At 43.7% G+C, this 14342-nt stretch overlaps 1 protein-coding gene across 7 annotated transcripts in view; it reads right to left on the reverse strand.

Annotated features, from left to right (window-relative positions):
* rbm46 (RNA binding motif protein 46) overlaps positions 1–14342 on the reverse strand; it is a 350512-nt gene that overhangs the window by 257136 nt on the left and 79034 nt on the right. The gene's annotated exons all lie outside the window — the stretch shown is intronic.

Below are 14342 nucleotides of genomic sequence, written 5' to 3' on the forward strand. Positions count from 1 at the left end.
AGGTCTGGATGGGGCAGAATTTGTAAGGAGCATCCAAGAAAGTTTCCTAGAGCAGTATGTCAATAGGCCAACAAGGTAAGGGGCCATATTGGACCTGGTATTGGGGAATGGGCCAGACCTGGTGATAGAAGTTGCAGTGGGGAATTTCTTGGGAATAGTGACCACAGTTCTGTAAGTTTTAGAATACTCATCGACAAAGATGAGAGTGGTCCTAAGGGACAAGTACTAAACTGGCCAATTATATCAAAATTAGGCAGGAGCTGGGAAATGTGGACTGGGGGCAGCTAGTTGAAGGAAAGTTCACATTTGATATGTGGGAAGCTTTCATGTCCCTTTGAAAACAAGGGATAGGAAAGGCAAGATTCTGTGAACTGTGGATGAGAGGAGAAATCATGCGACTAGCCAAGCGGAAAAGGGAAGCATACATATGGTCCAGGCAGCTAAAAACAGAACGGGCCTTGGAGGAATATCGGGAGAGTAGGACCAATCTTAAATGAGGAATCAAATGGGCTAAAAGGGGTCATGAAATAAATTTAGTGAGCAGAATTAAGGAGAATCCCAAGGCCTTTTATTCTTATATAAGAAGCAAGAAGGTAACCAGAGAAAGGGTTGGTCCACTAAAGGATAAGGAAGGAAGGTTGTGTGTTGAACCTGACAGAATGGATGAGATTCTGAATGATTACTTTGCATCAGTGTTCACTGAGGAGAGGGACATGATGAATGTTGAGATTAGAGATAGAAGCTTTTTTACTCTGGATCACATTGACATAAGTAGGGAAGATGTGTTGGGTAGGCTAAAGGATATTAAAATGGACAAATCCCCAGGACCGGATGGGATCTATCCCAGGTTGCGGAGGGAGGCGAGAGAGGAAATAGCTGGGGCCCTGACATATATCTTTGCAGCATCCTTAAATACAGGTGAGGTGCCGGAGGACTGGAGGATTGCTCATGTTGTCCCCCTGTACAGAAAGGTAGTAGGGATATTCCAGGTAACTACAGACCAGTGAGCCTGATGTCAGTGGTGGGAAAGTTGCTGGAGAAGGTACTGAGGGATAAAATCTAAATATTTGGAAAAGAATGGGCTTATCAGTGATAGGCAACGTGGTTTTGTGCGGGGTAGATCATGCCTTACCAATTTAATAGAGTTCTTTTGAGGAAGTGACCAATTTGAGAGATGAAGGAAGGACTGTAGATGTCATATACATGGACCTTAGTAAGGCGTTTGGTAAGGTTCCCCATTGTAGACTAATGGAGAAAGTGAATTCTCATGGTGTGCAGGGTATTCTAGCTAGGTGAATAAAGAACTGGTTGAGCAACAGGAGACAGAGAGTAGTAGTTGAAGGGAGTTTCTCAAAATGGAGAAAGGTGACCAGTGGTGTTCCACATGGGTCAGTGCTGGGGCCACTGTTGTTTGTAATATACATAAATGATCTGGAGGAGGGCATTGTTGGTCTAATCAGCAAGTTTGCAGATGACACGAAGATTGGTAGACTAGCAGAAAGCATAGGGGACAGTCAAAGAATACAGGAGAATGTAGATAGACTGGAGAGTTAGGCGGAGAAGAGACAAATGGACTTCCATCTAGGCAAATGTGAGGTGATGCATTTTGGGAAGTCTAATTCGAGAGCAAACTATACTGTAAACGGAAGAGCCTTGGGAAACATTGATGAGCAGAGAGATCTGGGAGTTCAGGTCCATTGTACCCTCAAGGTGACTGCATAGGTGGATAGAGTGGTCAAGAAGGCATATAGTATGCTTGCCTTCATCAGATGGGGTATTGAGTATAAGAGCTGGCAGGACATGCTAAGCGCAGAACAGGCCCTTCAGCCCTCAATGTTGCGCTGACTTGTGATGTATTCCTAAGCTCATCCCCCTACACTATCCAATCATCATCCATGTGCTTATCCAAGGATTGTTTAAATCTCCCTACATTGGCAGGTAGGGCGTTCCACGCCCTTAGCATTCTCCGAGTTAAACACCTGCCTCTGACATTTGTTTTAAATCTATCACCCCTCAATTTGTAGTTATGCCTCCTTGCAGAAGCTGACATCATCATCCTAGGAAAAAGACTTTCACTGTCTACCCTATCTAATCCTCTGATCATCTTGTATGTCTCTATCAAATTCCCCTCTTAGCCTTCTTCTTTCCAATAAGAACAGACCCAAGTCTCTCAGCCTTTCCTCATAAGACCTTCCCTCCAGACCAGGCAACATCCTGGTAAATCTCCTCTGCACCTTTTCCAATGCTTCCACATCATTGCCGAAATATGGCGACACAATATTCCAAGTGCGGCCGCACTAGCATTTTGTATAGTTATAGCATGATATTGCGGCTCCGGAACTCAATCTCTCTACCAATAAAACCTAACACACCGTATGCTTTCTTAACAGCACTATCAACCTGGGTGGCAACTTTCAGGGATCGATGCACATGGACTCCAAGATCCCTCTGCACATCCACACTACCAAGAATCTTTCCACTGACCCAGTACTCTGCCTTCCTATTATTCTTCCTAAAGTGAATCACCTCACATTTAGCTGCATTGAACTCCATTTACCAACTCTCAGCCCAATTCTGCAGTTTATCCAAGTCCCCCTGCAACCTGTAACATTCTTCCAAACTGTCCACAATTCTACCGACTTTAGTGTCATCTGCAAATTTACTGATCCATCCACCTATGCCTGCATCTAAGACATTTTATACAAATTACAAACAGCAGTGGTCCCAAAATAGATCCTTGTGTCATACCACTAGTAACCAGACTCCAGGCTGAATATTTTCAGTCAACCACAACTCACTGCCTTCTTTCAGAAAGCCAGTTTCTAATCCAAACTGCTAAATCCCCCTCAATCCCACGCCTCTGCATTTTCTCCATCAGCCTACCATTTGGAACCTTATGAAGTCCACGTATAGCACGTCAACTGCCCTACCCTCATCTACATGCTTGATCACCTTCTCAACAAACTCAATGAGATTTGTGAGACATGACCTGCCCTTGACAAAACCATGTTGACTATCTGAAATCAAATTGTTGCTTGCTAGATGATTATAAATCCTATCTCTTATAATCCTTTCCTACAACAGAAGTAAGGCTCATTGGTCAATAATTCCCTGGGTCTTCTCTACTGCCCTTCTCGAATAAGGGCACAACATTTGCAATCCTCCAGTCCTCTGGTACTAAACCTGTAGACGATGACGACTCAAATATCAAAGCCAAAGGCTCTGCTATCTTCTCCCTCGCTTCCCAGAGAATCCTTGGATAAATCCCATCCGGCCCAGGGGACTTGTCTACTTTCACTCCTTCTAGAATTGATAACACCTATTCGTAACTAACCTCAATCCTTTCTAGTCTAATATCTCGTATCTCATTCTTCTCCTCTACAATACTCTTCTTTTCCTGAGTGAAAACCAATGAGAAATGTTCATTTAGCACCTCTCCGCTCTCCACAGGGTCCACACTCAACTTCTCATTTCTGTCTTTGACTGGCCCTATTCCTACCCTAATCATCCTTTTATTTCTCACATAACTATAGAAAGCTTTCGGGTTCTCCTTTATTCTATTTGCTGGAGACTGCTTGTGTCCTCTCTTTGCTCTTCTTAACTCTCTCTTTAAATCCTTCCTAGCTGATCTGTAACTCTCCATCGCCTCATCTGAACCGTTTGCCTCGTCAACACATAAACCTCTTTCTTCCACTTAACAAGAGATGAAATTTCTGTAGTAAACCACGGTTCCCTTACCTTATCACTTTCTCCCTGCCTGACAGGGACATATCTATCAAGGACATGCAATATCTGTTCCTTAAACCAGCTCTACATTTCCATTGTCTGCATCCCCCGCATTTTGCTATCCCATTCTATGCATCCTAATTCTTGCCTAATTGCATTATAATTGCCCTTGCCCTATCGATAACTCTTGACCTGTGGCACGTACCTGTCCCTTTCTATCGCTAAACTAAATGTAACTGAATTATGGTCACTCTCTCCAAAGTGCTCACCTACAACTAAATCAAGCACCAGATCCAGTGTGGCCTCCCCTTTTGTCGGCCCTTCGACATACACTGTCAGGAAACCCCCCCTGTATACATTGGACAAAAACTGATCCATCTGACGTACTACAGTAATAGCATTTCCAGTCAATGTTGGGGAAGTTAGTCCCCCATAATGACCACCCTGTTCCTTTCACTCCTGTCCAGAATCATTTTGCCCATCCTCTCCTCCACCTCTCTGGAACTCTGTGGAGGCCTATAAAAAAACTCCAAGCAGTGTGACGTTTCCTCTCCTGTTTCTAACCTCAGCCCACACTACCTCCGTAGACGAGTCCTTGTCAAAAGTTCTTTTAGCCAAAGTTATACTATCCTTGACTAACAAGGCCACACCTCCCCCTCTTTTATCACCTTGCTGTTCTTAATGAAAAATTGAAACCCTGAAACCTACAACATTCATTCCTCACCCTGCTCTATCCATGTCTCTGAAACAGCCACAACATTGAAGTCCCTGGTTCTGGATCAGTGGTGCTGGAAGAACACAGCAGTTCCACCATAGAACACACCAGATGGCCTCCTTCTTTAGAGACCGCAATTTCCCTTCCCACATGGTTAAAGATGCCCTCCAACGCATCTTGTCCACATCCCGCACCTCCGCCCTCAGACCCAACCCCTCCAACCGCAACAAGGACAGAACGCCCCTGGTGCTCACCTTCCACCCTACTAACCTTCGCATAAACCAAATCATCCGCTGACATTTCCGCCACCTCCAAAAAGACCCCACCACCAGGGATATATTTCCCTCCCCACCCCTCTCCGCCTTCCGCAAAGACCGTTCCCTCCGTGACTACCTGGTCAGGTCCACGCCCCCCTACGACCCACCCTCCCATCCTGGCACTTTCCCCTGCCACCGCAGGAACTGTAAAACCTGTGCCAACACCTCCTCCCTCACCTCCATCCAAGGCCCTAAAGGAGCCTTCCACATCCATCAAATTTTTACCTGCACATCCACTAGTATCATTTATTGTATCCGTTGCTCCCGATGCGGTCTCCTCTACAGTGGGGAGACTGGGCGCCTCCTAGCAGAGCGCTTTAGGGAACATCTCCGGGACACCCGCACCAATCAACCACACCGCCCCGTGGCTCAACATTTCAACTCCCCCTCCCACTCTGCCGAGGATATGGAGGTGCTGGGCCTCCTCCACCGCCGCTCCCTCACCACCAGACGCATGGAAGAAGGACGCCTCATCTTCCGCCTCGGAACACTTCAACCCAAGGGCATCAATGTGGATTTCAACAGCTTCCTCATTTCCCCTTCCCCCACCTCATCCTAGTTTCTAACCTCCAGCAACATGATCCCCTTGACTTGTCCGGACTTGTCCGACGTGCCCAGCTCCTTTTCCACCTATCCACTCCACCCTCTCCTCCCTGACCTATCACCTTCATCTCCTCCCCCACTGACCTATTGTACTCTATGCTACTCTATCCCTACCCCCACCCTCCTCTAGCTTATCTCTCCATGCTTCAGGCTCTCTGCCTTTATTCCTGATGAAGGGCTTTTGCCCGAAACGTCGATTTTGCCTGTCCTCGGATGCTGCCTGAATTGCTGTGCTCTTCCAGCACCACTGATCCAGAATCTGGTTTCCAGCATCTGCAGTCATTGTTTTTACCTCATTGAAGTCCCTGGTACCTATCTATGCTGCAAGCTCACCTAACATGTTGGATACTTTTGGCGTTGAAGTAGACACACTTCAAACCAGCTTGCTGTCTGCCAGCACATTCCTGTGACCGTGAAATCCTGTCTCTGTCCTCCCTACTCTCATTTATCTTATCTAACTCTTATCTATCACAGTCTCTGCCTCCCGAATGATCCAAAGTTCATCCAGCTCCCGCCCCAGTTCCCTAACACGGTCTTGGAGAAGCGAGAGTTGGATGCACTTCCTGCAGATGTACTTGGGTGGGTTACTAATGGCGTCCCTCACCTCAAACATCATGCAGGAGGAACATTGCTCTCCCTGCACTGCCATCCCTGACAGTCCCCTTATCACAAAGTAAAAAACAAGAGACGCTTACCTGATGTGTCCCTGGTCTTTACGGTTAGAGGAGGTGGTTGTGTGGGAGGCCCTACAAAGGTAGGGTCTCGGGTTTTTTGGGCCTCCCACCCATTCACATCTTCCAACCTTTAAGGGGGATATATGCAGCAAGTACTTTACAAAGAGGGTGGTACGTGCCCGAAACGCGTTGCCAGCAAAGGTAGTAGAGGCAGGCATGGTAGATTCATTTAACATGTGTCTGGACAGTTGCATGAGTAGGTGGGGAGCAGAAGGATGCTTAGAAATTGGTGATAGGTTTAGACAGTGGATTTGGATCAGCTCAGGCTTGGAGGGCGTGTTCCTGGGCTGTAAATTTTCTTTGTTTTTTTTATGCAATTTAGGATACCCAAAACCTCCTCCTTCAATATATTAACATTGTCTATTCATATAATCATCACTGACCTCAGCATCAGCCATTTCCTTCTCCTTGGTGAATACCGATACAAAGTACTCATTAAGGATCTCTCCCACATCCTGTGGCTCCTGTGTTCCCTCCTTTATCTTTGAGTGGGCCTACTCTTTCCCTTGCTACCCTCTTTCTTCTAATATATGTATAAATTACAGATCCCAGTAATGTACTCAGCTTAGGTAGCTAAATTAAAAGCCCTGATGGAAGCACTCAAATTAGCCGGGGTGAGAAAGTATAGCTTATCCTGTGCTAAGCGAGGGTATATCATCTTGTCTGGGAGCCAATACAACATGAAGAGCTGGCTAAATATTTAATCAAAGCAGCAAAACTGCCTAAACAAGGTGCAGTAATTCAAATTCAGGCCCACAGAAAGACTCAAATCCCCAGAAACAAAGCAATGATTATTCAGATAAGGCAGCCAAGCCCTTACAGAGGAACAGGTTATGATTGACGAAGTGCCTGTAGCAGCAATGGATGAAGTTAAGAAGGACATCACCTTAAGCAAGACGGTGTACCCCCAAAGGAAAGGAAAAAGGAACGGCAATAAAGGGGCAAGATGAAGTATGGAAAATGCATTACAGGATAGTAACCACACATTGCATAAGGCAGACATTATTGGGACTTATCAAGGTTTAGCACACATCGGGAGACACAAAGTGCAATATTAAATGATCTGGTGCTGGTGATGCCCAGGAAAATGGACGGATATTGTGCAAAGATTTAAGGTATGTACACAACGTAAAAATGATTACCAGCAGGAAAGCACTGTATCCATTATCAGGAAAAGCCTGCAAGTAGACCCAATATTGCAACTAGAAAAATTGGTAATTGATGCTCTTAAAAATCACACAACACCAGGTTATAGTCTAACAGGTTTATTTGGAACCACTAGCTTTTGGAATGCTGCTCCTTCATCAGGTAGTTGATGAAACACCTGATGAAGGAACAGTACTTTGAAAGCTAGTGCTTCCAAATAAACCTGTTGGACTATAACCTGGTGTTGTGCAATTTTTAACTTTGATCACCCCAGTCCAACACTGGCATCTGCAAATTGTAATTGATATCGACACTGAACCTTTGCTCTGGTATAGAAAAGAAATAAATTATGCCTGACAGAAACCTGTGAACAGATATAAGCAGGAATGGTTATCTTGCAAGACCTTGAGAAGAGTTTTGACAGCATTTTCCCTCTGTTTCCTCTTTGTAGTGAGACAAACCTGGTGTGTAATGTCACCTATGAGCCAGAGGAGTGGGCAAAGGAATCAGACACTTAAGCACAGTTAGAGAAGAGATCATCCCTTTCCCCCAGTGAAATTCAAGACGCAGTCTGTGAAAATTGGATTGTATTCTCAGAGAGTTACAATGACAGTTACAAGGACTAAGACCAGTATTAAAACAAGATGTGGTCTGAAAGCATCACACATTCAAGACTTTCAAATCTTACTTCATTGAAAATTAAGAGTTGAGTTTTTAAAGCTGCTGTAGAAAAGATGTTGTGGAAAAATGGTTTAGTTTCTTCTCAAAACATAGATAAAGCTTTTTGGAAAACATTCAATTTGAATGCTCAATTTAGAAAAAGAAATGTTTGTCTATATATCTTCTTAGAAAATGTTTTATTTTGGACAATTAACATTTAAAATGCCACTTTGAGATTATAAAAGTTTTTCTGACAGTTATTTTTAAACTGAATATGCAGAAATAGGACATTATGTCACCTGGTGACTTTGGCTCTGCTCCTTCTGAGGCTAGCAGAGTTAATTTTCTGTTGGCAGCTTTGAATTTTGTCACACATCTTTGTGTGGTGAGATGTGTCTGTGGATATTATTAACTCACTGGGCTTCTTCCAGTGCCAGAGGATTTTGTTTTTGAATGGGTTTCAAGAACAGAGCAGGGAGCTGCAAGTCACACAAGAACAAAGTCTTTGCTGAAATTAGGATTGATAAAATTACTTAATTAGCTAATTCAAATATGCAATGGGAAATCAACTGACTGTTAAAGGTTGAATAAATTTAAATTTTTAAAGAAGGAAAGTATAATCTTGCGAGTTACATTTGAGAAAATTATATGTACCTTTTGTAAGAAGGACCAAATCAGCGAAATTTGGTAATGTATAAAACTAAGCAGTAATAATGTTTGTTTGTCTCTTTTAAAACTATTGCAGAAACATGTTTTTTGCATAATACTCTGAGCAGTAAAGTTTTGTTTCTGACTTCGGGACAGGCAGCAGAGAAAAGTGGCCGAGCAGAGGCTGATAGCTAAGTTCGGTACCCATAGGGAGGGCCTCAACCGGGACCTTGGGTTCATGTCACATTACAGGTGACCACCATTGCACTGTACACACACAGACACTCCTACACATACACACACACTCCTATACACACATATACACAGACCTGCACACAGACACCATGCACACCCTTACAGACACACACACTCCCACATGCACCCCCTCACAGACTTAAGACACTCTGCACTCACTATACACACACACACACACACACACACACACACACACACACACACACACACACACACACACACACACACACACACACACAAAGACCCACATGCACACATATATTTTGTGGGGTGAATTTGTACTTGCAGGGTTACATCGTACTTTGCTCAAAAACTGCATGAATTCATGTAGAACTCTGTTATCTCACATTTTAGATTAGAATCAATCTAAACATCATGGCATAGACAGAGAACACAGGGGGCCAACACCTTCAACATATTGTCTAGCTATCACCATTGTTAACAGCTAACCCGAGAATGCAACTTTTTTAAAAAAAGGTTTTGTGATTTACACATGAAAGAAGTGAAACTATCACGGTATTCTAACGGATGAAAGGCTTAATAGATAATCAATTTTTCAATGTATAATTTCCAGTTACATCACACTGTAAATTGTTGCTATAAATTCTGTGTTAGGATTGAGTCCTCCACTACCACCTGATGAAGGAGCGACACTCCAAAAGCTAGTGAGCTTTCGATTAAACCTGTTGGACTATAACCTGGTGTTGTGTGATTTTTAACTTTGTACACCCCAGTCCAACACCGGCACCTCCAAATCATCACTAGGATGTTGCCTGGGATGGAGAAATTGAGCGATAAGGAGAGACTGAATAGGCTTAGATTGCTTTTATAGAGCACAGAAGACTGAGGTGCATAAGATGATGAGGGGGATGGACAGAGTGAGTAGAGAGCAGCTGTTCCCTTTGATTGTGGGGTCAATCATGAGAGGACATACTTTTAGGGTAAGACATAGAGATTTAGAGGGAATTTGGAGAAAAATGTTTTCCATCAGTGGGTGGTAGGAATCTGGAATGTACTGCCTGGGAAGACAGTGGAAGCCGGAAACCTTACAATCTTTGAAACATACTTGAATGAGCACTTGAAATATCATAATATTCGAGGAAATGTGACAAGTGCAGGAAATTAACGCACTTTTGGTGGTAGTTATGTCGGTGCAGCCTTGATGGGCTTAAGAGCCTTTTCTGCACCGTATGTGAGCCCACCTGTGAAATCTTTTCAAGGGAGCTGAATTAGCTGATTTGGCCACTAAAATGAATGTTTGGACCAGGTGAGGAAGATACACAGGCACCCTTCAACGACCTTTGAATGTGGCCTGGAAGAGCCCAAAAATATTGTTTAACAGATAAGGAATTGACACATAATAAATAGAGAAATTGACTTTTGGTTTTGGTGAGGAGGAGGTAAAACTTGCACTTCGAGACATTGAGGGAAAAATACAGAAGAAATATCAACAAGGTGGATAAAATTGAAGGAAGAGGTGGAGAATCTTTTAGGTCCATGCATAACAGCCTGAGGGAATGTATAATGGGGACAAAGAAATATGCATAATAGGGCTGGGCAACTGAATATATACTTCAGTTCTGTCCTCAAAGAAGTGGAAACAAATCAGATTCTAGAAATATTGAAGAATGCAAGATTTAGCAAGAGGGAAGAACTAAGGGAGATCAATATTAGTAGAGAAATGGTGCTGGGAAAATTGAAGGTAGATAATTTTCCATGGCTTGGTAATCTACAGCACAGAGCACTTAAGGAAGTGATTCTAGAAATAATGGATGCCTTGGTAGACATGTTCCGGGAGTCTATAGACACTGGTACAGTCACTGACACTAATTATTGAGAGGAGTTACAGGGAGGTAGTTACTCCACAGCCACGTGAAGAAGTAGGTGGGTTACCGTTAGGGGTAGGAAATGAAACAAGCAGGCACTGAAGGGATCTCCTGTGGTGGCTCCCCTCTACAACAAGTATACCGTTTTGGATACTGTAGGGGGGACAGTTTACCAGGGGTAAGCAATGGGGCACAGGTCTCTGGGGCAGAGTCCATCCCTGTTGCTCAGAGGGGAAGAGGGAAGAGGAGTAGAGCTTTAGTCATTGGGGACTCCATAGTTAGGGAGACAGATAATGCTGCACAGGGATGGGAACCTGAACTGTAGTTCCAGTCTACAGGAGGTTGAGGGTAGTGAGGTCAGGGATGGGTTTACAAGGACTCGAGAGGTCACCAGCAATCAGGATGTTGGTTTGAAATGTGTGTACTTCATTGCCAGGAACATCCGGATTAAGGTGGGTGAACTTGCAGCATGGGTTGGTACCTGGGATTTCGATGTTGTGGCCATTTCAGAGCCATGGCTGGAGGAGGAACAGGAATGGTTGTTGCAGGTTCTGGGATTGAACCGTTTCAGTACGAACAGAGAAAATGGTAAAAGAGTGGTGGAGAGGAGTGCTATTGTTAATCAAGGGTAGTATTACAGCAGCTGAGATAACATTTGAGGACTCAGCCACTGAGGTAGTTTGGGCTAAGGTTAGAAACAGGAAAGGAGAGATCACCCTGTGGAGAGTTTTCTATCGGCCCCTGAATTGTTCCAGGGATGTAGAGGAAAGGATTGCAAAGATGATTCTTGATTGGAGTGAGAGTAACAGGGTAGTTGTTCTGGGGGACTTTAACTTCCCCAATATTAACTGGGAATACAATAATTCAAGTAGTTTAAATGGGTCAATTTTTGTTCATTGTGTCCAGGAGGATTTTCTGACACAGTATGTAAACAGACCAACAAGGGGCGATGCCATATTGGATTTGGTACTGGGGAATGAATCTGGCCAGATGTTAGATTTGGAGGTAGGTGAGCACTTTGGTGATAGTGACCATAATTTGGTTATGTTTACAATAGCAATGGGCAGGGATAGGTATATACCGCAGGGAAGGAGGTATAACTGGGGAAAGGCAATTATGATGCGATTAGGCAAGATTTAAGATGCATAGGATGGGGAAGGAAACTGCAGGGGCTGGACACACTTGAAATGTGGAGCTTATTCAAGGAACAGCTACGGCGGGTCCTTGATAAGTAAATACCTATCAGGCAGGGAGGTAGTTGTCAAAAGAGGGAGCCATGGTTTACTAAAGAAGTTGAAGCTCTTGTCAAGAGGTAGAAGAAGGCTTATGTAAGGATGAGGCATGAAGGCTCAGTTACAGGTATTAAGAGTTATAACTTAGCCAGAAAAGATCTAAAGAGAGGGCTAAGAAAGCCAGGAGAGGATATGAGAAATTGTTGGTGGATAGGATCAAGGAAAACCCTAAGGCCTTCTATAGGTATATCAGGAATAAAAGAATGACCAAAGTAAGATTAGGGCCAATCAAGGATAGTAGTGGGAAGTTGTGTGTGGAATCTAAGGACATTGGGGAAGTGCTTAATGAATCCTTTTCATCAGTATTCACATTAGTGAGAATACGGAGATACAGGCTACTCAATTAGATGGGATTGATGTTGACAAAGAGGAGGTTTTAGCAATTTTGGAAGATCTGCAAATAGATAAGACCCCTGGGCTGAATGAAACTTATCCTCAGATTCTCTGGGAAGCCAGGGAGGAGATTGCAGCGCCTTTGGCTTCGATCTTTATGTCATCACTGTCAACTGGAATAGTGCCAGAAGACTGGCGGATAGCAAAAGGGGAGTCAGGACAACCCTGGTAAATATAGACCAGTGAGCCTTACTCCAGTTGTGGGTAGGATGTTGTAAAAGGTTGGAAGAGATAGGATTGATAATCATCTGGAAAGAATAATTTGATTAGGGATAGTCAACGCGGTTTTTTGAAGAGTAGGTTGTGCCTCACTAACCATATTGAGTTCTTCGAGCAGGTGACAAAACAGGTGGATGAAGGTAATGCGGTTGATGTGGTGTATACAGACTTCAGTAAGGCACTCGGTAAGGTTCCCCATGGTGGGGTACTGCATAAAATACGGACTTTCGGGATTGAAGATGATTTAGTGGTTTGGATCAGAAATTGACTAGCTGAAAATAGATAGAGGGTGGTGGTTGATGGGAAATATTCATCCTGGAGTTCAGTTACCAGTGGTGTGCCACAAGGATTTGTTTTGGGGCTACTGCAGTTTGTCATTTTTATAAATGATCTGGAGGTGGGTGTAGAAGGATGGGCTAGTAAATTTGCAGATGACACTAAGATAAGCAAAGTTGTCGATAGTGCCGAAGGATGTTGTAGGTTACAGATAAGATGTGGAGCTGGGCGGGGAAGTGACAAATGGAGTTTAATGCAGAAAAGTGTGAGGTAGTTCACTTCAGAAGATGTAACAGGAATGCAGAGTACTGGGCTAATGGTAAAATTCTTGGTAGTGTAGATGAACAGAAAGATCGCAGTGTCCAGGTGCATAAATCCCTGAAACCTATTACCCAGGTTGACTGGGTTGTTAAGAAGGCATATGGTATGTTGGGGTTTATTGGTAGGGGAATTGGGTTTCGGAGCCACAAGGTCATGCTTCAGCTGTACAAGACACTGGTAAGGCCGCACCTGGAGTATTGCGTTCAGTTCTGGTCACTGCATTGTCGGAAGGATGTGGAAGCTTTGGAAAAGGTTCAGAGGAGATTTACTAGGGTGTTGCACAGTAAGGAAGGGAGGTCTTACAAGGAAAGGCTGAAGGAACTGAGGCTGTTTTCGTTGAAGAGAAGAAGGTTGAGAGGTGGCTTAATCGAGACGTATATGAAAATCAGAGGGTTAGATAGGGTGGACAGTGAGAGCCTTATTCCTCAGATGGTGAAGGTTAACATGAGGGGAGATAGTTTTAACTTAAAAGGTGATATAGATTTAGGGCAGATATTAGGGGTAGTTTCTTTACTCAGAGAGTAGGAGGGGTGTGGAACGGCCTGTCTGCAACAGTAGTAGACTTCCCATCGTTAAGGGCATTTAAATGGGCTTTGGACATACATATGGATAATAATGGAATGGTGTAGGTTAGATGGGCATCAGATCAATTTCACAGGTCGGCGCAACATTGAGGGCTGAAGGGCCTGTACTGCGCTGTAACATTCTATGTTCTATCAAAAAGCGAGGTCGAGCGAAACCAGGGAATTACAGACCAGTAAGCCTGACAGTCATGGATTCTCAAATCCATTGTAAAGAACTTTCACGCGGAGCATTTAGGAATCAGTGGCAGGATCAGACAGAGTCAGCATGGATTTATGAAGGATGAATCATGCTTGACGAACTTATTGGAATATTATGAAGATGTAACTAGTAGAATAGACAAGGGGGAGTCAGTTGATGTGGTAAATTTGGACTTTCAGAAAATGTTTGAAAAAGTCCTGCATAAAAAATTATTGTGTAAGATTAAAGAGTGTGGGATTGGGGTAAGTGTATTGATATGGACACACTGGTTGGCAGAGAGGAAACTAAAAGTCGAAATTCATGGGTCCTTTTCAAATTGGCAGGCAATAACTAGAGGGATGCCACAGGGAACAGTGCTGGAAACCCAGTTATTCATGATATGTATTAACGATTTGGATAAGGGAACAAAATATAATTTCTCAAAGTTT

This window comes from Chiloscyllium plagiosum, unplaced genomic scaffold, assembly GCF_037043375.1.
Source record: "Chiloscyllium plagiosum isolate Xiang-an unplaced genomic scaffold, Cpla_swu_hap1 HiC_scaffold_36, whole genome shotgun sequence".
Taxonomy (NCBI): Eukaryota; Metazoa; Chordata; class Chondrichthyes; order Orectolobiformes; family Hemiscylliidae; genus Chiloscyllium; species Chiloscyllium plagiosum.